Consider the following 26,983-nt stretch of genomic DNA (forward strand, 5'->3'; position numbering starts at 1 on the left):
TAATTCATATGGTAATCGACGTAAATGCGATTTACTGTTTTGGGAAGCTAAAGAGATTTTGCACATTCTGTGAATACGTTGGCATCATCATTCGAAAGAAACGAATATTCAAAGATGTTTGCTGCAGCGCGGCGAAGATGGCCTTTGGCTGTAAAATCTAGAAAGATGTATTCGTGCTCATAAATAAAGACATTATATGTGCGCGCAAGTACAGTTGCCGAACGTTCGCCTATATAAGAGATCTGTCTCGAGTTTTACTATGGACGCAAATACGAGTGGATGTTCTTTACGCGCAAGAGCGTGAAATCAAAAAATCAGATTCACGATACTTCGCGGACTCGTAAATTTTCCGCGAGTTCACTGTCCGCTAAAAATATCCCGTTCTTTTAGTTGTTTTATGTGTTTGACAATTGTATGACAAGACGTAGATATAGATCGAGAACAATGAAAGCTTCTTTTAGATAAAATGTCACGACAGCATTTTTTGTATTTGATTCCTTCAGAATATCTTTAACTAGTTAATATAATATGAAAGTAATAAGGTAAGGTTGCCGAAATCACTTTTCATTTAAAGGCTTAGAAATTATTAAGAATATTCTAAAATTTTTTACATGATAAATTACACTCTTTTCCCTTTCTTGTGTAATTTTTTAATAATTTTTTTTTGCGCTATTACAAAGTTGAAAATGAGGATTTTTTTCAGTACGGTGCGATTTGGCGACGAGAAAATTCGTTGCCTAAAAATCGCACCATGCTAATATTCTCATTTAAGATATTACAATAGCGCAAAAAATTTAAAAATTACATATGAAAAAAGAAAAGAATTGTATTTTATTATGCTGTTAAAAACTTAAGAACATATTTTTCATAATTTCTGAAACACATGATAATTTGAAGAAGTAATTTAAGGAATTTCTATGTGAAACAAAATAAACACTTCGTAGATTTAATATACATTTTCATATAATAATAAATGGATTACAATATACATTTTCATATAATAATAAATGGAATAAAAATGTAAGAAATATAAAAATATTAAACAATTTAAAAGATGAGATTGCGTGATTTATGAAATTACAGCATGGTGCGATTTAGAAAACTAGAACATTTTTCAAATTTTTATTTATTTAACCTATACATAAAAATGTAAAGCAAATTTTGATCCTATTAATTTAATTTTAATAATATTCTAATCACGACAAATATGCGCAAGACTTAGGCTATTTAATTTATATTTTCTGTAATTCTGCTATGAAATACGTTGAAAAATAGCAATGTTATCACGATTTTTTTATGTACAAATAACACTCCTATTATGTTTCATGTCACAAGTATAATAAAATAGCGTTGCAGTATCATGTAGTTCTTAAATAATTCGTAAGAAAGTATATAAATACAATAATTGAATTTTTAAGCGAGATAGTGCGATTTAGGAGCCGATAATATTTTGGCAACTCTACTCTATGCATGCTTCAAAAATATTTCGAACATTATCTAGTTTTTGAATTTTAATTCCAATTTTTCTTATAATTAAAAATTACATCAAATAACTGATACTGATACTTGATAATAATAATAATTACTATTGAAAATAGATTTTTAATACGTAATATTTTAAATAATTAACAAATTCTGACTTTTTCAATTAATTTTATGTATATTTAATTTTAGTAAAAAGTTTAATTTGAAATTATATGTTGAATACAAGACTGTTCAAATTTTTTAATGAAACTCTAGCATTAAAAAAATAGAATTCCAGCATTAGACAGATCAAGATATGACACATCAGTAATACAACAGTATGAAATAGCAATGTTTGGAAGAACTTGCATCGTTATATTTGTGCAATGAATACTTTTTATTAAAAAATTGAGTAATCAATTTATGATGAAAACATGATTAAATTATTTTTATTTTATTACCTTAGTATTTTAAAATAGTTTTTCTTACTAGAGCATGTGAAGAATGTTATTCTATTCTATAAAGATATGAAGCAAGAAACTCACGATAGATAGACGGTTGAAAAGAGCCGGAAAATTAATGTACGTCTATCTAACTCGCACTCTTGTCGGAAATCAATACAATATACAACGTATAAGATCTAAGTGCTTCTTTGTTGTGTCAGATTTTTACGTCATGATACTGCTATGTTTTTTAGTACTTCGCATAATATCAACAACAAACAATGCTGGTTTTTAATTAAAAATGGTTTTCCTCTTATCATATTCTATTTTTAATTCTTTATGTCTATTCAGTTTTATTAAATTAATTTTTATATTCCCTAATCTGCAATTTGTTTGTCACATAAAATAAAAATCTTTTCTATGACTAATAATTTTTTGTGATAGAAATTTATTTCAAGCATTTTCTAGCGGATATTTATTTAAATACTATTATTTTCAAAATCAAAATCAAATATAAATTTAATTTATGGAATACAAAGTAAAGTTTTGTCATTTATTTGCTTGTGTAAAATTTTATATGTGAAAATGTATTGATGTTATTAAAAACATGTTTGTGATTACAAAAGTGTTATTTAAATAGCTTTCTAATTTTTTAAAATCTACTTTAACATTTACAAAAATTTTATAAAAATTTTTTAGACAAAAGATATGGAAAAATTAAGATGATGTTACAATAGGCAATATTTAATGATCAGATTATTTTATATAATATGCAATCGATGTTAATAAAATAAATTAAAACTATAAAGTTATACATATATCAATCATTTAAATTAAAGAAAGTTAAGATTAATCTTCTTCAATAAATTTAGCTGTTGTTGGTTTTATTGCAGCAAAAGATTTGTGCATGTGAGAATAAAATATTAGTTTGTTATGAATCTAAATCGCAGAATATCTGAATATACTTGTATATTCGGTAGTCATGGTAGTCATACGGAGATTGCTATGAAATTATGGAAAAATTTTTCAACACTCGAACCATTTTTTAATTTCACTCACAGTGAAATAGATTTAATTAATTCTGACCTCTACAACAAAAGTACGCATTCGTACAACGCATGCATAGTCGTAATAAACTCTGTGCCGCTTTCAATTTTATCGTTTACGGAAAAGGAATATTTCCAAATGCTCGTTACGCATTTATGAAACCCGTCACGGCGCCGCGGCGAGATAACTAGATTTAAGGCAGAACGTAAATTATTTTACCCGAAACACGCTGCTGTTTATCAAATCACTGTCCACTTATCTGATTTTATTTTCAAATCGAAATTTTAACATCTATTTTTTTATGAAATAGATTCTAGTTTATATACATCGACAGAATGGGTTTATTAAATTATCTAGAAATTTAGCTAAATATATTAGGTGTTGGAATTAATTCGTAGCGTTTTTTAATGAAAGAATGTTATTTATTTCACATGAGCATTAAAAAATACATTAATGAAAGTACTTCCCATCACTTGTAAAACGCTACGAATTAATTCCAACACCTAATAGATTTAAAAATAATTTCGGAGTATTAAAATAATTGTGTAAAAAAAAAGATGCTCAAACTGGTTGCTCAAAATTTTTGCAGGATTGCTTGAATTTCATAATTATTTTGACCCAACAAAATTATTTTCAGATTTATATCTACCTAAATTTTTAGATGTTTCAACAAAATCATTTTTTCCGTATATAAGTTCGATTTTTTGAATGTTAATCGCGTAGTATATATTGTGTATGAGTATTATTAAACATCAAGATTCGCTTCGAAAATTCTTTCTTTTATTTAATTTATTTTTATCGGTTTAATTATTACGCATAATTATTTATTTTAAATAAGATTTAAAATTATTAAATATTGTTTATCGTCTTAACAGTCAAAATTAATTAACTTAATTTTAATTAAATTAATTTCATTTAGATGCATGTGTAAATATTACGTATATCAACATAAAGTATAAAAAATATATATATTTTATTTACAATTTGCAACGTAAATCATTTAAAAAATTGTATTGCAGTTTTATATCAATAAATACTTGTGTTGGTAAGGATGCGGAATGCACAGGATAGGCGAAAACAATATTGTTAAATCACTACCGAGATTAATCTGGTTGACTATATTTAGTACGTCTATACAAAAATAACTTCTCATCTAACGCCATAACAGTAATAGATACGGGTGACTCGATTGTAGGAGACAACCAGCAGCGCCGTTCGATCTCTGATTGATAATCGATTACAGGGATAATCTAGTTCCATTGTGGATCATCCAGTTGCTCCAACAACTTGCAGAACTCGATTTGTTTATGGCAGTAACAGAAAATAAATAATGCCTTTTAATAAAACCTTACGATCTTTTTTCCGTTGTTGTCATACATATGATAAAATAATATTTTTTTGTATATATAAAAAATTGATTCAATTGTTTATTCTCTTTCATTGATACTTAAATATATTATTATTAAAATGCAGAATATTAAAATAATATATATCAATAAAAAAAAAATTAAAATAAAGAATATAAAATTACCAACAGGAAGATAATCCTAATTAAAATGAATTAGTAATATTAAAACAAAATTAATTTTGCTTAATCTTGTAATAAATTCGCTAATACAATGCGTCAATCTAAAATGCATTATAAAATTTCAAACATTTCATAATTTTAAAAAAACATCAGCGTATAATATTCGACATAAGAAATTTTTGCAACTTCTGTTGCAAAAAAACCTTTAGAAATCTTTAATTTTATAAATTTACCTCAAGTGAAGATAAAGGTATCTAATTCATTCGTCAATAGTATTCTAGTTAAGCCGAAAGCTCAGTTTTTAATAGGCAATTAAAATTAAAAAATTCCTTGATTATCATGCTATATTTCAAGTAGACATTTTATTAATGTTCGCAATTTTTAAAAGAAATTGTAATTGCGAAAAATAGGAAAAACGCAGTTTAATGCGAACAAATAGTTTTCAAGAATTTTTATTTTCTTTTTATGGATTGCTATTCTATAGGTTTCTTTAGCCTCCACATACGCTCGAAAATAGAATATATTATATTCTGATTATGATGAATGATAGAACTCTATAATATATAACAGTTTCAGGAAAGGGGTGTAAATTATACAGAGATTGGGTTTGATGACAATATTTATATCCCGCATTAGTCAAGAACAATAGGTGCTTCATACACAGAGAAAGAGATCTTTCGTATAAAAAAAATTTTATTATTATTATTAATATATATATATACATATATATATATATATATTAGATCATTTAAAAAGTATCCGCGGTTTTTTGTTCAATTTTGAATGAAAAAACCGCGGATACTTTTTAAATGACCCAATATATATATATATATATATATATATATATATATATAATAGTGATTTTTTAATAAAAATTGATCTAAAAATACGGCAATTCCAATTTCCTTCATATTAAATTTTACTTTTAGAAAAATATATTTTCCTTACATTATTTCGACATTATAATTTAAATAAATTGTAACGTGCATAAAACGTAAAACGTACTTTAATATATTAACAGAAGTTCATTCAAATTTATAGTCGTGGGTTATGTTGTGCTGCGGCAATTAAGGCACGTTAATTTATTCTGCTAGAAGCCCCGAATTGTCAAAGTGTCACTTATAATAATATAATGGTGTAAAGTCTCGCGTCCGGAAATAACCCACGCTTGACTTTCACGAAGTAGTAATCCGCTTACATAGTTTAATTATGAAACATGCACGATCACATTAGTTTTCTTAGCGCTCATTTCTGACGGTAGGACTTACTTTTACAACGACTCTACGTATTTGCCATTACATAAAGCAAGATAAGTATACGCATAAATTCGGTTATTCGGAACACTTAAGTATATTCGCGATCGCTCTTAAGGAAGCGGCGAAGTCTTGGCTTTGATTCATAAGAAACCCTTACAGAATGTCGAGGCGTTTGCTAAGAAAAAAGTACTAATTGTAAGTATTAAAAAGTTAGTGAGACTATATAAATAAATTGGGAATATATTTACTCATTTTTAATTCTCTATAAAAAAATGTAAGGTATAAGTATATTGAAAGTTTGAGTGTGATACTTGCATACTTGTGCATAAATATGCATTGAAATTAATTAAATCTCTTGATTTAGATAATATTAGTAATTAAAATGCGAATTGCAGTTAATGTTTTACAATAATTTAAAATAATAAGTTTATAAGAATAAAATTGTTTTAAATATTAATCTTTTTACACTTTCCGTAATTTTCCTTTATTAAATTATATGAGAGAGAGAGAGAGAGAGAGAGAGAGCCAGAGATAAATTTTAATGTTTGAGATGACGTGAGTGGCACCTTCAAAGGCAAGAGAGCTTAGGGTCCCTTAAAGAACAGCTTTAAGTATTGAAGTCTCTTAGCAGTCACTAACGTGCCGCTTGTTGGCAAGTACGCAATTCTGAGTACATCCGTAATTTATTAACATTAAGTCGTGTGACTAAGCGGAGCTGGTCAAACAGAATGGTCGAAGTAGAGCCCATTTCAGAGAAATGGCGATAGAGACAGGTGGAGAAGCAGTGCTAGAGAGTAACACAGGTTACGTCGTCTGTAACATTCGTCTTGCCGTGACAAGGCAGCAAATTGCTTTTGAGAGCGTTAAATTAATGCCCACGACATATCCTCTACGTATCTTGCATATAACTGTATACGAATCTTCCGCATAAGAAGACAACCTGTCCGGAGCATATATTGATCTTGAACACATTCGTGAATACAATGTTTGAGTGGATACATACAATATAAATGAAACTAACCGAGCAGTTAACAGATTATAATAATTTCTTTGTTATCTGTATCGTGTATACAAATATATATTTTATCGATTAATTTCTACTTATTAATTTTTACTCGATAAAATCTATTTATTTACTTATATTATTATCGATCTATTCATCGATACACTTTTATTTAAAATGAAAAAATATGTTTAATTTCAGCTAATTATTATTATTATTCTTAAAACAAAAACAATAATTTTATTTTGGATATGTATTGATAATTAAGTCACGTTTTAATTTGAAAACATAATTTAATATGCAATCTTACGAATATTTGAGTATGATTTATATTTCAGATATTTTTTTGTCGTACCTCATATTTGAGAACTTATTTAAAAATAAACTTTAAATCGCATAATTAATAAAAAAAACGTGTATTATCAAAGTAAATTAATTAACCTCTTCTTTCATTATTCATATCAAATAATAATAAATTTTTTTTGCTATTTTAAAAAAGTTTAATCATCTTAAAAAGGTACAGCTGGTATTAACTTTATCTCAAATATCTCAGCTATTTCAAACAATAGAAAAGTGATATACAAAATAATGAGCCGAATAGCCGAATAGCCGAAAAGTATTTTTAATGTAGTTATTTACGATAAATTTTTTTTTTAATAGAAAATAATTGCGCATCATATACAACGCTGATTTCCATTAGCTCATTTCCTTTATTTGATGTTTTGTAATTCTCTCTAAATCCAATTTATCTTTTTAAACTTTTATATATAAAAATTTATATGGTTTCGAAGGGGAAATTTATATAATATGATAATAATGTTTATTTGTAGGTAGATAGTCATAGGAAATATTTCAAAATTAGTTTTTAATTAAAATGGTTTTTTAATAGCATATGCAGTTTTTTATGTCAAATTTGATAGAACAGCAAATTTTGAGAATAAACGTACAAAGGTACATTTATCTTAATATTCACAGTTTCTATATATATGTCTACATATTTATATTTAAATGCTATATACATTCATATATCCTATTTAAATATTTAAATATTAAATTTTATGTGGAAAATACAATGGGGTCGATTCGCAAATAATTAATAAGCTACGTCATCGAAACAGGATGAAGTATTATTAACCTATATTTCTTCATGTTAATCTTTCAAGAATGCCACATTGAGTATCAAACATCCTATGCAACCATCTGGCTTCGAAAGTTTTCTCGGTCTCGCAATAGAGATTTTCATAATGTAAAACATTTCCCTTGTATAACATCCCAGAGGAAACGAAGACTTATATTCCCCTTGGCTCGATAAAGGATGAACCACCCACCGGTTTGCTTGTCGTTCTTGCGACAAGCGTGGCATCTAACTCAACACAATATTCACATATCGATACGCTAAAGTGCTCTTATATTCAGGCACAAGTGAACTAATATATTCTATAATTTCAATGGAAATTAAGTGTCATTTCATAGTTGTTTCATAGTTATTTCATAGTAGAACGAATGAAGCAGCTAACCATAAAAAGAGAATTCGTATATTAAAGTATTCATGGATAAATCTCCTTGTATAAGCAAGCGAAATTGTATGATGTTAATACATCTTATAGTATCTTTTTTTTTATCACGAGCCGGTAGTTATTCTTTTCACGATTAACTCAAACGTCCGATATGAAGCTGACATCAGTATGTAATGCGGAACCTTCCTGTGTGTAGTAAGATTTCTCGAGGGACTCGTGGTTCATCCACGGTAGGTGACTGTGTCTCCTCGTTCCGAACTTTATTTTTAAAGTCGCGTGCGAACTCTCACCATGCATCCCTCTCTAACCACCGCGACCACTACATCACGTAGTTCACTTCCGTTAAACATTAAGGAAGATTGCATCGGCAATAGATTAGAAAGTTTCTAAGAGGAGATGAGTTGCTCAAATTTATGATTTCCGCGGTTGTCTAATTAAGTAACATTTTTTAATTTGTAATGTAATGCTCGATAATTGATTTTATGTAAGTAATTTATAATTTGCAAAATTTTCAATATTGAAAAATAAAAAATTATTTTACCTTAAGAGAGCAAAACATAATTATTTTGATTTTATATTTCTAAATTGTATTTTAGTGATACAAAATATTATAATGTACACAAATGAGAGGGAAAATTTAATGTTTTTGCGCGAAACAATAATATTATAGTTCTATTAGGAATAAAAACCTGAATTTTGATACAATACAAGTTTAGTATTAAGTAATTGTGAATTAATATTAGAAATAAAAAAATGTAAATTTATTTCGGATATATGTTTCTGTTATAAATATAATATTTATTGTCATATGAAGACATAACGAGACACATTGGAGGAATTGATCTCAAAATAAAATGATAAAATTCATATCAAAAATTTTCTTTTATATTTGTTATTTAACTGTAGTGACACACATAAAGTTCTTCGAGTTCTATGTATATTAAATTGATTTAGATTTCCAATAGATAGATTTTCGATCAAAATGTAATCGCATTTTGTGCAAGTTATGCATTATGTAATTGATTAAATTGATTGAATAGCATCAAAAAATAAAAATTCCAATGATTCTGTAATGTTAACATCATAATAACATTAATTATTATATATTAATAATTATTTTTATTGTTTTTATCATAATTATTAAATGTTTAGTCATTCAAGATTACCTTATTATTAATCATTGAAAAATCACACATTGTTTTCATCTACAATATTAATTATTTTCTGATTTTATATGTATTATATATTAAAACTTAAAATAATTTTTCAAACAAAATCATAACCGAATTTAGTTTGAATAATGTAAGGGATATCAGAGAAGTCAATCACTGGAGTCAACTGGAATCAATTGAAAAGCAGGTGGCATTGATGGCAAGTAAGAATTATGGAATCGTTTTTTCTCATTTTTCAGGGGAGTCTCAGAATTGCTTCTCATCGATTGAAGATGTAGAAGCACTTAGTGCTAGATCGGCCACTTTTGCGAAAGTTCTTAAGCGGCATCGTATACGGAACACGTTTCACGGTAACACGACGAACGAACATCGCGAATGTGGTATACACTAAAATCTCGCTATTGGGATTCAACGCGGCAGCGAGAGACGGAGACTGTAATCGAGTACGCGTAGAAGGGAATCTAGGACGGCGACGGCGGTGGGTGGCGACAAAGACAACGACGATACGGAATATTCCTCTTGATTCTCATGTTGCTCCGGCTGTCGCTTCGCTCGTATCTCGCGGACGATCGACTCTTGGGTGCATCATTACCGCTTAATTTGAAACCATGTGAAATTATTCGAATTATGATTGCAATCGAACGACGTCATTTCTAATGAGCTAGAACATTGGTGTAGTCCATATATACATTGCTTAAATGTGAGAGAATGCAAATAAACATCTACCATAGTTTCTAAAATTAGATTCTAAAAAGTCTTGAATTTAAATCTAAGTTAATAGTATTTATATTATATTATAATAGTATTGTTTATACTGATTTAGTACCATAATATTAAAACTTGAGGTAAATATTAAAAACATATAAAATATAAATTATATAGTAATTCAAACAAATAAAATAATCTTGGTCTAAGAAGAAACATTAAATTTTAACAGAGTCTTATAGAGATTTTATTAAATGTTATTCACGATTACTTGTAAAAAAACTCTACTAATGTTTGAATACGACAATATTATTATGACAATGTGTGTATTAATTTAATTAGCCTTTTATATTAGGAAAGAATTATTATTTTATTTATATCTATTATCGTTTCTATATATCGTTATCTATCATAACACAGTACTATACATCTATGTAAAAGTTTTACAAATTTGTATTTTAAATTTTTCAGAGCTGTTATTTTTTCAATATTTTGTATCTCATATCTTCTTATCATATCTTCTTACTGCTTACTTATAATGACGCTACAAAGGAATCTATCTGAATATAGAATGCTTATCAAAATGCTAATATTTTTTCTTTCGTAATGTTGCGGTAAAACTTTTCTCCTTGACAAGAAGTATCCTCTGATGCATGATTGCAATACACGCAGGATTTCTTTACTTTTTAATTTATATTTAGTTTATATATATTTAATAATTTATATATTTCATATATATTTATAGTTAGTTTACGTTAAATAAACGTATTTCAGTTTATAAAATAAATAAGAACTGATTTTGCATGTTTATCTTTTCAAATTTTTAGTCATAATCCAATATGAGTTCATTTTATTTTTACATGACTAAGAATATAAATGGAATAATATCATTGAATATTATGCGTAATTTTAATACTTTATGAGCATGCATTTTTTTTTTAACTTTTTTAAATGTTCACATAACGTAATTTACAATTCAATGACTTTAATAAAGATGAATGATTTTGAAGATAAAAAATAATAAATAGTTATTTCCATATAAACATTCATAAAAATTTGTTAAATGTTTTGCAGGTAGTTAAAAATGGCGATTTTATATCTTTTGTATTAATATCTTTTATACTAACATAGACATGAAAAATATTAAACGTACGAAGAAAATACATTCCTTAAATAGAGCGCGTGTGCTGTCGATTCCCATAAATTTTATCATTATATATATCTACGTATTAAAGAAGCTCCAAGAAGATTAAAAGTTACGCTTTAAACTATCTCCTTCTGTAATAAATCCGATTTTTAATCGAGGACAGTTGGACGGCAAAAGCTTCTCCCTCCAAATGCTTTTCGCCGCCATATTTCCACAGTTCGTAAAAATGTGTAAGAACGAATTTTCTATCTTTTTCCATTCTGTCTTCATCTTTCTACTATCCTTCCGAATTCTGATCCCACCATGCGTTCATCTTTTCGCAGACCGACGAAACGAAATTACGTATTTTCGAGCGCGCTGCCGCTGTCGTCGTCGCTTGAAAACTTTTCCATTTTAAATAAGAATAAATTCAGATCCGGAGTTCTCAGAGCTTTTGCGGGAAAGGCTCGCAGCACAGCGGGGGCAACAGGACACTCTCGGCTATTTCTTTCTTTAAGAACGAAGCGAGAACAGCTTCCTCTTCGCAGCGTTACGTCGCGAAGCGAGTGAGCGAATTTCGCGCCGTCACCTGCATATGAATTTCACGGCGCGGCTCAAAGTAGATTTTCCACTTACTGCTTCTCCGCGTTGTGGTTACATAACATGGTAACTTTGAGGAAAGACGTTTCGTAGTGGTCTTTTGCAATTTTGTTTTGTCACCAGTTTACTGCCACTTTTTTTTTCGTTACGCGCACGACATTTACATTGGAAGAAAACACGAATTGCGGTTATTGCATGGTCCCGAAATTGTTTGACGCTTGAGAATTTGTAATACATAATACATAATATAACAAGCGAGCGTAAATTGCAATGGCAGAAATTCATAGAAAAATAACAATATATTTCATGTAAAGAAAACGTATAGAATTTGAAATTTTTATGATTAAAGTGGCACTTATATACATGTAGACTTGTTCAAGAGACTAAATAATTGGAACTTTATCTTGTTTTATTTCAAAAACTATTTTAATATATCAAAAATAAAAGAAGCAAATTGTTATTATTTAATGGAATACACAATTCCCGAACTAATTGTCCGTATAGTGCACTATTGTATACTCATGCATTATGACTGTATATACATTTTTCTAGTGTTTTTATGAAGATTAATTTATCGACTGTTTTTACAAACAAAGTCTTGAAATTGCCTTAAGTCACAAAACTAATTGTGTGCCATTTCGTTGATTGGTTCAAACTATTGTCTAAGTGTTAAAAATTGTGATTTTACGCACACATCATGACATTAATAGTTTATATTTGTATTTGGATAACTAATTGTGAAATTAGTGTTGTCACACTAAATTAAAAAACAGCCTTAAGAATAATATCGTCGATATAATGATGCACTATATCTAGTCTAGATATACTTATCTATGTCTAGATAATTAGTTTTGTGATTGTATATTCTGTTCGGTTTAGAGAAATGTATGAATTTATCATAATATTTTTCATAACGAAAGCTAGATATTTTATAAGAAATGATTTGATGATTGCTTTTCTCTAAAAGAAGCTATTTACTATTTTGCTGCCAAAACTTGGCAGTGTTCATATCATGAGAATTGTGAGGTTGCGTCTTCAATTCGACTTTGCTGAGACTTCGACGTGGTATCTTGGTTCATGCACGAGATACATGAGATCACGAGTCTGCAGAAACAGCCTTATCTTTGAAGATTTGATTTCGAGATAAAGGAGTGGCGCCGTAGATCTCCAGACTTCAAGAACGAGGATCTCGCGCGGATCTCGAAAAGAAAAGCCACCCCCGTGATCCCTGCGGAAAACCGTCGCTCGAGTAAACTTTCTCCTCGTCTTTCTTTGCGTTTCGCCTAGCTTTACGAAAGCAACGAATTCCGTGTCCGAGAGAGAAAAAGATGGTACACACTGCAGTTTTACGATCGATGCCATGTGTTTTTCTCGTCAGAAATGAGGTGAGTGTGACTCTCGAGTGATCGTTACGGATTGTTCGAGGTTTTTTGGTTAGTGTAAGCAAGAGATATCTTTTTCTCTAGCTGGGCTTCTTTCGCGTGAAAAGGAACGAAATTCTGTGCTGCGAACGGAGTATCGTTCGCATTCGTTGCAATGGACTCCGATCGATCGCCGTAAAAAGGTTCGATCAGTAGACTTGCATTCATCTTTCTTTTCGATGCCTACTCTTCTGCTGATCACGTAGCAATCGTATTCGTAGTAGAGAGAAGAAAATTGGAAAGCGATCGCCAATACCGAACGAATTTGCTCGTTCCTAACAGAGAAAAATAGAGAGAAATAAAGCAGAAATTAATTCTGTTTTTAAAAATAATTTCCTAAAAAAATATATTTTAAAATATAATAAATTATCACAGAAAAATATTAACAGATTTTTTATAATTTTTAAATATAGACGATGATTTTAGTAAAAAAGTATATAAATAGGAATGTCTACTATTATATTAATAATATCATCATGAACACACACTATAAAATCTCTTCTCTCTCTCTCTCTCTCTCTCTCTCTCTCTCTCTCTCTCTTTCTCTCTCTCTAACATAAAAAACATATTCTTAATAATTCTGAATAGTAAATCAATATTAATTTACTAAAGCATTAGTTTATTGAATATTAATGCAACATTATTCTACATAACTTAAGAGAAAAAGAGAATTTTATTCTCTCTTTTTAAAAAGAAATTTATTATATTTTTAATTTATGAATTCTTTACGTCAGTTTATTTTATTTCAAAACAATTCCGACAGTTTCTTTTATTTAAAGTACGTTGATAGTTTACGAAAGAGAAGTTAATGTACTATTTGCTTTAAGATACTCCTCTTTAACGTCTCTAACTTGTGGTATTGTACCCTAAATTCCACGGCACCTTTCCCCATTCTGGCATTTGACATTCCTGTGTGTCATAAGGGAGCATTTTGCAGTTTAATTGAAACTAATAAAGTAAAGTGATTCGATTAAGTGACAAACATGGACAATAGATAATAGACGGATTATACTAGTAGATCTTTGTTTATTAATAAATATAATCGACAGTGACATTGATTGATATCTATTAATTGAGTTGTTTTCAAGTTGGTCAATTTAAAAAATCAAATTTAAATGAATTGACAAATAATAATTTTTATTTAATATTATTATATAATTACAAATTATTTATGTATGTGATTAACCACTAAATTAATTACTTAAAAAAATTTTAACTAAAAATTAAAATGGTAGAAACTACTAAACTGAAAAAAATTAAAATAAGAATAACAATGCATTTGGTATCTATGTTTCGAATTCAGTTTCGTAAAAAATTAATTGGCATAAGTACAAAAAGTTCATTAATAAATATTTAAAAAAATCAAATTCATTTTTATACAAAACAAAAAACATTAGAATGAAAACATCTGAAAAACATCTGAATTTTTAAATACAATGTTGTCAACAATTTGAGACAGAAATAAATACATTGATTTATAAGATGTATTTATATATTATATATTAAAGATCTTTTTATGTGATCTTTCTTTATGGCTTAAATCAGTTAAAAATAAATTTTTGGCAAAAAAATCTTTTAAAAATCTTTGGCAAAAAAATAATTAAAAATTATGAAACGAGATATTCAATAAATTAACAAATATGTAATATTTATCAAGGCTTTATATATATATATATATATAAAATATGTATAAATATATTATAAAATATATTATTACATTATATAAAACATTTTAATAAACTTTTAAATCATGTTTTAGTCTATTTTTTAACAGGTAACTTATTTAATTTGTGTAATATATTATTATAATTTATATAATATATTAACTAATTGATTGAAGCCTATAGGGAAATTATATCGTGCTTTCTGACGTAATTTCTGATGAGGAGTACATTTGCAGCGGCATCACAAAAGTTTTCACATTCGAGAAAATATCTCTCAGCCAATGTCGGCGACGTCACAACGAAAATGCATTTTGTGGACGCAATTTATTTCGATTGTGGAAGGACTTCTTCGAAGCTAAAATATGAAAACTTTTGCCGCGTTGAAGCTGCTGCAGTACTCTCGAAAGGGGAGATTGCTCCACAGAGCGATCAAGATTTAGTTTCGTAGCATTTAATGCATTCCTAAAAAATAAAAGATTCAAATTCACGTTCAGTTTTCTTGGAACATAAATATATATTACATTGTTACTTCTTAAATTTCTTTTTATTTAATAGTTTAACCATCACTTTAGTTTCTAACTAAAGTAAAAATATATTAATCGACTTTTATGTAACAAAAACTTAAAGAATATCCTATATATCTTTGGATATTATTTTTATGTTTAATTATCAATTCTTTTTAAATAAATTTTAGAATTTTAGAATTCTTTGGAGAAGAGCCAAAACTCTTTCAATAATATTGAAGTTCTGAGAATGAAATGTTAACTGTATAGAGATTTCGTTTCCATTTTGTTTCCAAGCAGCTATAAATTAAACAAATCTTATCAGCCATTGTTCATGAGCTAATAAAAAACCATCTAACTCTACAATGTGAAGAAACAGAAAGAGAGTAGATAAAGGGAAATGGAGGATCTGAAAGAACGATACCACGGACGTGTCGCCCGATTTTTCAAAGGTTCGCTGACTTTTCTAGTTTCCACGACGCGCGATGATAATCGCGGTGCTATCGCGGTGAATGAGAATTGGCTGGACACATTGTCTCGCGGTTGGAATGCGAATTATTATGTGTATAGTACAGACCTAGCTTTCTTGCAGCCAGTACTCGGTGTGACGATATCAGAGCGTAAGTTCATCTGCGTTCCGCTTTCGCTTGGAAATTCCAGAAAATATCTCGCGCGATGTGACAGCGGCAGTCATGCGTTGCATACGAAAGAGCCACATTACGTACCGACATTACTGTTGGTCTTTGGAGAAACAGATTACGCGGGGGTGAACAGAACAATAGGAAGTGTACTCTGTGCTATGTGAAGTAATGCTTTGTTGCGCGTACCGGAAAATATACAATTCCCATGAGGAACGGAATGCCACGTGGCTCACGCATGGTACCATCGCATTTCCTGTCATTCGTATATATGCGCATTTTCGCGTACGTGATAAATTTCTGATATATTGTCGGAGTATACAGTGTACAGGACGTTTCCCCCATCTGGATTATGGACATAGAGATATTTTTTCAAAAATGTTCAAGAAAAAGATAAAAGAGGCAACAAAGATATAAAGCGTTGTTACAAAAGTGAGCCATGAAAATGGGAACAATAATTGAACTATTTTAATATAATAATTTTAATAGACAAAACTTTTTAGTTTTTGTTAACCACTGTTTACATAATATTATATTGTAAAATTATTTATGTAGTAATAAATGAGTTAATGCGTTATTTATTTGTATTAGAAAAGAAAAGTATAACTTTTTTCGCAAACAGAATTGGGTCAACAATTCTGAATTAGTGTTTAAATGATTGAAGCAAAACTGACAATTTCATAATGACGAATAAGGACTTTATTAATTTTATTTGACACAATGTTATTTTTCCTTGTGCGTATGCGCGCGCGCGTGCGTGTGTGTGTGTCTGTATATTATTATTATTATTATGATAATTTTTCGTTTCCTGCATGAAATAAATACATATAAGAAAATGTAGAAATAAAATTCTCCGAAATCGATCGCAAAAAATGAAAGCTATATCTTCCTTTATAAAATGTACTTTTTTTTGTGTGCATTTAGTAAAAATGTGTTCTAGTTTTTAACATTCTTTTCTTTAAAGAAAGAAGCAACTTATTGTACAATTTCGAGTTGCGGTAAAAAGTACGAAAGAAAGTAAAAGTAATACTGAACGTATCAATCAAGAGATTACATAGTAAATTGACTCCGGTGATTTGCAAATTTTGATTAATAAAAAAGTGATAGCTTATAATTTATCTCGGCGTACCTTTTTATACGAGTATAATTACGTTAATGGTAAAGCGGGTGATTACCCAACCCCCTAGTTAGATGATGTGTAACGAAACACCTCTAGTCATACACAAGAGCAAAACTTGCGGAATACAACGAAATTAGTTCCTCGATGATCATTCGTTATCGAAATTTCATCGCAGATTAAATGTAAGACAAAAAAAAACAAAATGGAGCGAAGAGCTTTTAAATTAACCAATCGCGTAATTTTATTTGCCGATAATTGCCTAGTGAATGGTGCAGAATAGCAAAAGAAAGGTACTTTTAAATTCTACTAATTACCGAAGTCCGTCCATCTCTCCATTCCAATGCAAAATAATATACGAGTCGTAAAAAAATCTGTGTCGTGAAGTATTGAAACATGTAATAAACTGCAATAATACCGTTTTTTTATATTCTTTCAATTACATTTAATTCGATCAGTACTAACAGTCGTTAAATGGTTCTTCTCTATCACTCTCTCTCTATTCCCTATCAATTACATGTGTTTTATTTGAGATTTAAGCAAGAATAAACATATTATCACTACTTGCGTGAGTTGATTTAATCGACGTAGTTATAACTTGTATTCCTGCATTTATTCTTTTCTTTTTTCATAATATTTATAAGATTTGTTTGTATATGTTCCAGAAATATATATGTGTATATAGGACGACACAACATGACATGATAACATGATGTAAAAGCGCATAGAATTTATTGAATATTTGATTTTATCAGTTTTCAAATGTTATGTTTTTTAATTTTGTTAGTTAAATATTAATTCTCAAGTAGCACACAGCATCTATAAAGCGTTAAAGTATTAAAAAAAATGTATACGTATATAAAAGCTTTTTTATATGTTAAAAACATGTTTAAAAAAAACAACATGTTGCCAAAAGAATTAATTAAATAAATATTCATACAAGTTTCGATTTCGAATATTTGCCAAAAATTCAAAGAATGTTTTCGACGCGTTTCAATATAATTCGTTTTTAAATCAAGCCATCCATACGTTCCGTTCCCGCAGGAAAAACCCGGAGATTCAACATGATTTGATTGATTGCACTCCCTATCTATGAGAAACTCGCGGCGACACATACGATATGCAAATGTGACACGTGTGACACGTCGTGACGCATTACATAAAAATAGGTTAATCCATTACATACTGCTGGTCGTTGGACAGGAACTAGCCTGACATTTTTTCCTGGGACGATAGTCCGTATAACAGGCTATTTCTTCCACGAATGTTACGAGATTTTATGGGTTAACGAAAAACGAACGTGTACGGCACCCTAAATTCCTCCAGGATGCTCTGCGAGTCGCAGTTGAGAACGTCCCGGATAAAATGGGGCTTTAGAGTGCGTGAGATATTTGGTTGACGTGAAATGGAAAAATATTTTCCGAGGACTCTTCTCTGTCAACTTGTCTTGCTTACTTAATCGTATGATAATTTTATTTTAGAATTAATAGATTACAAATTCGTTTTTAAAGTTACCGTTAATGTATATTAGACATTTTATTTTAATATATTATTATATTAAAATAAAATTTATATTGTAATATGTATGTTTACCAAAGATTTTAAATAAAACCTCAATTGTGAACAAATAATCACGAATGTATCTTTATAAGTTATTTTAGCATATAAAAAATGTTTGAAAATAAATACGAAGCGAAAATAAAAAATAAAGTAGCATAAAGTAAAAAGTCACTAGAAAAAAAAGTATCTTCAACAAAATTATTTTATTAAGACATTTTTTTGATAGCAAGAATATTTTGTTTACATGACAAAAAATCTAATTGCTTTCGTTTAATATACTTTAGCTTTTTAAATAACAAAAAATATTTGTTTATACTAACTAAACTGTTTAATTGATATAAACAAATATTTTTTTATTTAAAAAATTGAAAAACATATTGAGAAAATATAATTAATTTTTTGTTATATAAATATTTGGTTACGGTCATAAAAAGTGCTAGCTGAAGGCACTAAATTTTTTTTCTTAGTGTAAAGCAAGCAAAAAATATTTCTAAAAAGGGAAATATGCTTGTGAAAATCTCTCTGAGAAAGAAAGTCTGCTTGTGATAAGAAAATATTTCTATACTGAAAATGACGTGTGTCACCATCCACGAGGCAAAAAGAAAGAAAAACATGGTGAAGGAGGGTACCCAGTCAATTTTTCCGCATCATATAACGATAACAGGTATTCTCGTTGCAATAACCGCTGTGACGAAAGAAGGAGAGACAGGAAACGAGGAGAATTTGTTGTTCTAGCTCCAAAGAATTGTGAAAACTGATCTCGCTCGTGCATCATACTTTTGTTCGATCGAGCCTTTCGTGCTTACCGAAATGAAATGTTGAACTCTAACCGTTCCTTTAAGCCTGTCTTCACTTTTGTCTTTAAATTGTCCCAAAAATTGTGCGATATTTCAGCTATGATCTATGAATTTTTTATGAACGTCCGTTCTGACGAATAGAATTTATTAGTAGGATGATATCTGCGATATTAATATTATATCTATATTAGAAGAAATCGGGACTGGTTATCATACAAGATCGATTGTTAAAAAACTGATAATTCAATCAGTATATGGTACAGCATTCTCTTCTTTTTATTATAGATTACTATAATATTACTGTAATATTAAAGTACTGTGCAAAATGGTTTGCTGCAAAAAAGCGTCATATATATTATACTTATAATGACTTTTAAGAAAATGAAATTGTAAATTTTTCTTATCTTCTTTTTTGGCAGTACTGTTCGTGATTTTTTGTTGCACAAAATAATATACCTTAAATAATAATTTTTATTGCAGTTAATTAATCATTATTGTAACAAAATTTATAAATATAATTTCTTTTATTAATAACGTATATGCGAGGAAGACCAAAATGAACAGAGAATTAAGTGATAGCTAATTTTAATCTCTTTAGATAGATACATTTTTAAAGAATATATTTATAAATATAATATGTCATTTAGATATATTATATTTTTTTCATTTTTCGTATAGAAATTATAATAAAAAAAAATTATATACGTTTATGATAAAAATAATTATCTTAATTGTATCGATACTATAATTTCTTGAAATATACATAAACCACTACTGACATTAAAATAAAGACTATATTTTTTATATGTTTTATTCATATAGAATATATTATTGCAATCTCCCCTCCCCCTCCCGAACAATCAACTTCAAGCATGGGGCTAAGTCACAGTTTCATTGCTTTATTTAAAATTAAATAACTTATTTGTATGATGTATTTAATATTTTTTGTAATATTTAGAGAGAGAGAGAGAGAGAGAGAGAAAGAGAGAGAGAGAGAGAGAGAGAGATGTAAGTGTATTATAACGTACAATGTTTATACAATTCAAAATCGTCGTTCATTTTTTTCTAAAAATAATTATTCAAAAACTGATTAGTCCAGATTTCTCTTGATTGACTTAATTACTTTTATCTCTCGCGTTTGTCTCTTAACTTAATTATTAAACCTTTGTGAATACAATTTATAGGCATATCGGATTCATATGTACGTAAAGACAATAAAGGTAAAAACTGTGCAAAATAGAGCAAAATTGAACAAATGTAAATCAATCGTGAAACACATTCTCGATTTAGATCAAATATAATAATAAAAAAAGTAATATTATAACTTCTAAAACTTATCATTGTTTACAATGGAATAAAATCGAGTTAACAAAAAAAGCAATTTCTATCAAATCTGAATAAAAGTTAAAAGAATTATATCAGTTTATACTTATTCAAAACAGAGCAAGAAAATTATTGATGCATCATTAATGGAACGAAAATAAGTGAATAAGTTTTTATTCTTCATTATTCAATTTGCAAAGAAGCGTACCTATTGAGAAATAATGGTAATCGCCGAAAAGCACCATCGTTATAATGCAATAATGATAAATCGTCGGACACAAACGAACAATTAATCCCGCCAGTATAATAAATAAATGTACTCACAGACCTGGATGCGCTGTCGCCATTTACCTACTGCTTCATCATTTCGGACATTTCCCACGCGGATGCTCATTCATTCCCGGCATAATTGCGAAGACGCAATCACAATTGTATATACCTTAAGTATAGAACACAAAAATCATAATATCATCTCATATAGCATAGAAGCTTGCAGTAACATTGCTGCAATATTTCCAATGGTATTGCAATATTTAAGGGACGTTGTAATATCGCTGGAATATTGGAATGACTGTGCTGTATAAGATGTTATCACGACCATTGTGCTGTTTGACTTTTTTCTTTTTCACCCTGAAAAGAAATAAATATTTGTTTGAATAGTTTTAAATAAATATTTACTAAATATAAACGTTATATTTATTTGATACAAAAATCATTAATTTAATTATAATTCTTTTATTAATTAATTTAATTATAATTCTTTTATTAATTAATTTAATTATAATTCTTTTATCGAGTAAATATTTGTTTACTGTAAATGTTTACTTAATGTTTACATATTATTAAAAAAAATATGTATTAAGATTTAGTAAATTTTTTCAATGCAGTGAAAGAACGTAGGAGGATGAACGTTGGAAAGCTCCAATCGCAAATTATTACGTAAACAATTAAATATACGTTATGTTGGCTTGTTACGTACTATTATGGTGACATGAATGGGTTTGGAAAAGTACCTATAATGAAAGACCCTTCTACCTACAAACTTAAACAGCTTTGCCGTACTCCAATTAACGCGACACTATAATCTCCCCTCTCGTTTGGCTTAACGTGCAAAAGATTTGGTCGATATATTGATGATTAATTGTAGATCAATACACGATGGTAAATCGATGTACACTGCGGCTTTAGTCACTCAGTATATCCTGAATTAGACATAAATTGTAGATTGTGATGAGCTCTATTTTGTTTAGATGAAATCCATGGATTTGATGAAACGTAATTAATTTGCCTTGATTAATCAACTTTAATGTTCGTAACAAACACATGTGTTTTTTCGATAATTGCGATCTCCTTCGATATCACTGATAAAGTTTGGAAAATTTATGATATAAATTATAAAAGGTATTACATTAAAAAAATGAATTAGAATTATTCTTTGCTTAATAATTTTGTCAGTTTTTTAATGCTTTTTAACTAATGTTTTCAAGATCACAATTATATTTGATGTAACATTTTTTAAATGAGAGTAATGTAATTAATATAATCATAGGTGTAACTAGAATTTTGTTTAAAGGGAGGCTAAATTAGAATTAAAACTTCTAAATTAGAAAGAGGAGGAAGAATAACTATTGGATTTCTGTTTTATTATTATTTTTAATTATAAATTACTGATAGGTATATCATAAAATACATATTTAATTTATTAATTTATTTTATTTACATACATATTTAATTTACTAATTTATTTTATTTTTCTCTTAAAATTGTAAAATTGATTCTTTGAACTTTCTTAGAGGGAGGAGGAAGGGAAGAGGGAGAAGGAGAGAGAGAGAGAGAGAGAGAGAGAGAGAGAGAGAGAGAGAGAGAGAGAGAGAGAGAGTTTTAGAAAATCTTTCTATAATTTTCTCTTTCTCCTTTACTAAAATTAACATTGTAAATACTTATTAAGCACAATCTATGAATATATAATCTTTTTGTAATTATTTTGTTCATTTTTAATTTATCCTCCCCTCTGCCTTTTCTTGGCTACACTCATAAATATAGAGATTAATAAAAATAATTTCATCCTGTTACACACATTATAATATTCTTAATAGATACCTTATTCACTGTTGTGTGAATATATTCACATTGTTGAAACGTTACTGCGTTCACTCGAAATTAGCAAAATTCGCTGTCGTTTCATCCAGTCGCTACATTCAGAGTGTCGAAAAAGCCAGTTCACCGATTTATAATTTCACCGCTACAGTTCGCGCGTATGCACAGCACACAAAAACAATGGGTAAAAAATTCCCGATTACCGAGGGTAAATGAGATTAATTATCCGACGGACGGAATACGTGTGAGCGGCGTATCGCGCGTCACTCTCCACCGTGAGAGATGCATCGTGTGCCTAATTAAGCATCGAGAACATCGTTCGAACAGCCGAGCGCGTTTGATGTATTAATCGCATTAAGACACGCGGCGATGATCGGCCGTCCATCGTTATTATGTTTGAGTTACGTTAAGCGAGCAACACGTAGCGGTCACAATTTTATTACAATGCTCACGCGTCACTGGCGCGTCACGCGGCTCAACGGTTTTTCGTCTGACTAGTGCGTCGCGCGTCGTGCGATGTCACCTTCAGTGTCAGTCAACTGTTCTCAGTCAGTCCAATCGTCGGCCGTGTTTCATTTCATTGCGAGATGACGACGCGACGGGATCGTATCGCGCTTACCTGATCGAGACTCAACTCCGTAAACGTGTGTCGAGAGCGACGTTGAATCGAACGAGACACGAACGTCGTGTGTGTGTGGCACGTGAAATTAGCATCGTGTGAAATTAGTTGCGTGTGCGATCGTACGTAACGCGCGGCGCGATTAGTCTCTGCGTTTAGTTTCTCCGATACACTGAGTGTCCGTTATCGCCGCGTTGTTTATCGGACATTTCATCGTTGTACGCTTGTCGACGCACGTCGGGAATGTCGGAATAAGATGTCAATTAGATGGCAATTAAACGATGTTCCGCAGTTGTCGTCCCTTTCGTTTTCCGTTAGATTCGGAATGTGACGTCACCGCCGGCGCTTTGGTATGAAGTTGTTCGCGATTCGAATTTTTCATGCGCAGAAACATTCGAGTGCGCGTAACGAACATGGAACTGATGGAACGTTATCGAACGCCAGAGGCGAATAATCGTTGCGTTCCATTTCGCTTTGTTTGTTTATTTCAAAACGAGTCGTCGGTATAGTAAATTCGGCGGTATCACGTAAGTGATTGTCAGTAATTAGCCGAATGACCATAATTAACTATGTTTTCTCTATCGATTTGTATGCGTGTGTATACGTGTGTGCTTGGAACAATGGACAGTTTTGGAAAAGCTGAGTATTGATTGGTAAATATTTTATTTACTCATCTCTCGTATTCGCTGTTGTAATCATTTATTTATTTCTAATGATTTAGCATTATAATAATCGTGCTGACGAATATAAACATTTGTCATAGTTCTATCATTAAATGATTATATAAATATTAATCGCAAAACTTTACTTTTAATTAATTGTTATTCACTTATTTTGTATACGTAACAATGATTTATTTTACGTATTTTTGATAATAAATTTAAAAATTATTTAAATTTTTGTTTTCAGATTAACTTACGGCCTTATCACCGCAACCCCTTTGGACATCATTATGGTGAGTAATGAATTAATGTGAAACTGTGTGAATTATATATGTACTATGTAACTGAGAGCAAACTGTAGTTTTGTTCGCCAAAAAATTAGTTATTTTTAAATTGTTAGAAAGAGTTGGAGAGGGTAAAAATCTAAAGATGAGAGTAATACATTAACTCCTCAAAGTTAATCAAAATATATAAAATAGTTACTGACGTCGTATAAGATCCATTTAATTAATTAAATTAAAATTAATTAAATTTTATTAAATAGTATTTATTTATACATCTTATATATTTTATTATATATTCATAAGGCGATAAGGTATAATTCGCAAACAATTTGACTATATTTCATCAAATGAAGTTAACTGCAGACGTTTTGATTCTAGATTTGAATCCTCTTCAGTACGGTAATTAACAAGATCGATTACCAGTTTTCAGTTTGTCTATATCCACAGAAGCCTATATGTACGAACATTGTTCCAACCTGTGTAATGTTACTGCAATGTAGGTGGAATGTTGCTGCAGTATTGTTGGAGTGATCGGTACTGTATCAACTGAAAACATGTATTTTCAATCTTGCTAATTACCGCACTGAATATATTTTAATAATTCAAATATGCAGATATTACATAAAAAATATAATTGAATGGGTTCAATAGACCCTCCGTCAACTTTGGAGGATTAATATTTTGGGATTAGTATATATCTACATATTTAAAATGTGATATACAGAATATTTCAAAACTTTTATGAATCATTTTATAAAATTTATTATCATTTAAGTTATAAAATTATGTCCTTTATACAATTTATCGTAGGGATTATATGTTACTGAAACTCGAAATGGTGTATTGTTAACTGTGGCAAACTATTACAGTGTATTCCCTATTTACGAATTTTTTCCCCTTTTTCCATACTTTTTCTATTCCGTGGCTTTGTATGTACATTTAATTCACTAACGATAGTTGAACCACACAATCATTCACGGAAATACAAAAGTGTACAATGGCGAGCATTCGATTTTTATTTTATTTTGACGTTCTATTGTCACAATATCAGTTTGTCTTGTCGATTATATTTTGTGTTCGAATAGGATACAGAAACTCTCGGAAAATGAGAAACATACAATAGTTTAGTATTCACATTTTATATTATTTCAAGTGTAATTTCAAAAGGATCAGATCCAGTATATATCAAGATCCAAGATTATAAATATATGTTCACAAGAAAATATTACATATAATATACATAATAATACGAAACTTAAATATGTGTATAATAAAGATCTAAATCTAGTAAAAAATATATCACGGAATATAAGAGCAAGTAGAGCAGAAGTAGATTAGAGAAAAACAAAATAGGTATACAGAATTAACATATATATGAACATATATACAATATGTCTGAATCAAACTAAAACAGAAACAAAATTAAATGTATGTTAATTAATGTAGTTATTATGGAAATTATTTTAGGATATATGATAAAGTTAAAAACGTTAATAGCATGTTATTCGAGCAAATAATAAGTCGTTATCCGAAAACTGTTTTTTACGGCCGGAGGACGACTAACTACAGCTATCTATTATTTAAAAATTTCAAACATAATTATTACTTTATTTCTAATGTAAATTATTATAATATTTGATTTTGATTTTAACAATATTTAAAATTAATAATACATCTTTGCATATAGTGTGATATTTAAAATCTAGTATCTATTATAAATTTTTCCTGTTAATTATTATTTCTGATAAATTAGTCTATTAATTAATATATTATATTTACTATTACTCTGCGATTCATTATGCTTGTCGAGTGGTTGAATTGTAAGTAGTAAGTTTTACTTAATATTTTAACATGGAAAGGCAAATTTAATGTAACTTAATTTTAATTAAATTCAATTTTAATTTAATTGAAACCTACATCAACTGATTAGTATACGTTTCTCGCGTATCTTTCGCAAAAAGAAGTTTGTGGACATTCTGTATACGTGGCACGCAAGCGTTTGTATATCATTCGTCTCATCAGCCTGATTGGCTCGTTCCAATACATGCAAAACAAATGTCGCACGTTTTGATTAGAGTCCATGTGATTGTCCAATGCGAAATCCGCAATGTTGGTACCCGCCATTTTCATGTCATCCAACTTCCTACACGCGTTGTATTTACGTGTAAACCGCGATGGATACATTATGCTTATGCATTTTAGCTCTCTCTCTCTCTCTCTCTCTCTCTCTCTCTCTCTCTCTCTCTCTCTCTCTCTCTCTCTTTCTCTCTCTCTCTTTCTGTGGTCTCGTGCAATCTCCATGTTCTCGTACAGGTTGGTCAGAAATAGTCGGCAATCGATAGTAACGATAGGGATAGAAAAGAGAGTGCCGGGAGGGTCGCGTAATCTGATGCTGTAATCCGTTAGCTATTCTGAAAAGCCGATCACACAATAATTA

General features: G+C 29.4%; 1 protein-coding gene across 1 annotated transcript in view; it reads left to right on the forward strand.

Moving 5' to 3' along the window:
* LOC105153215 (uncharacterized) overlaps positions 1-26,983 on the forward strand; it is a 258,749-nt gene that overhangs the window by 41,900 nt on the left and 189,866 nt on the right. Inside the window, exon 2 of the mRNA XM_087404953.1 lies at positions 24,510-24,555. The gene's annotated coding sequence lies outside the window, so the exon portion shown is untranslated. The remainder of the gene's footprint in view (positions 1-24,509; positions 24,556-26,983) is intronic.

Source organism: Acromyrmex echinatior, chromosome 3 (genome assembly GCF_024713525.1).
Source record: "Acromyrmex echinatior isolate Ae372 chromosome 3, ASM2471352v2, whole genome shotgun sequence".
NCBI classification, from domain to species: domain Eukaryota; kingdom Metazoa; phylum Arthropoda; class Insecta; order Hymenoptera; family Formicidae; genus Acromyrmex; species Acromyrmex echinatior.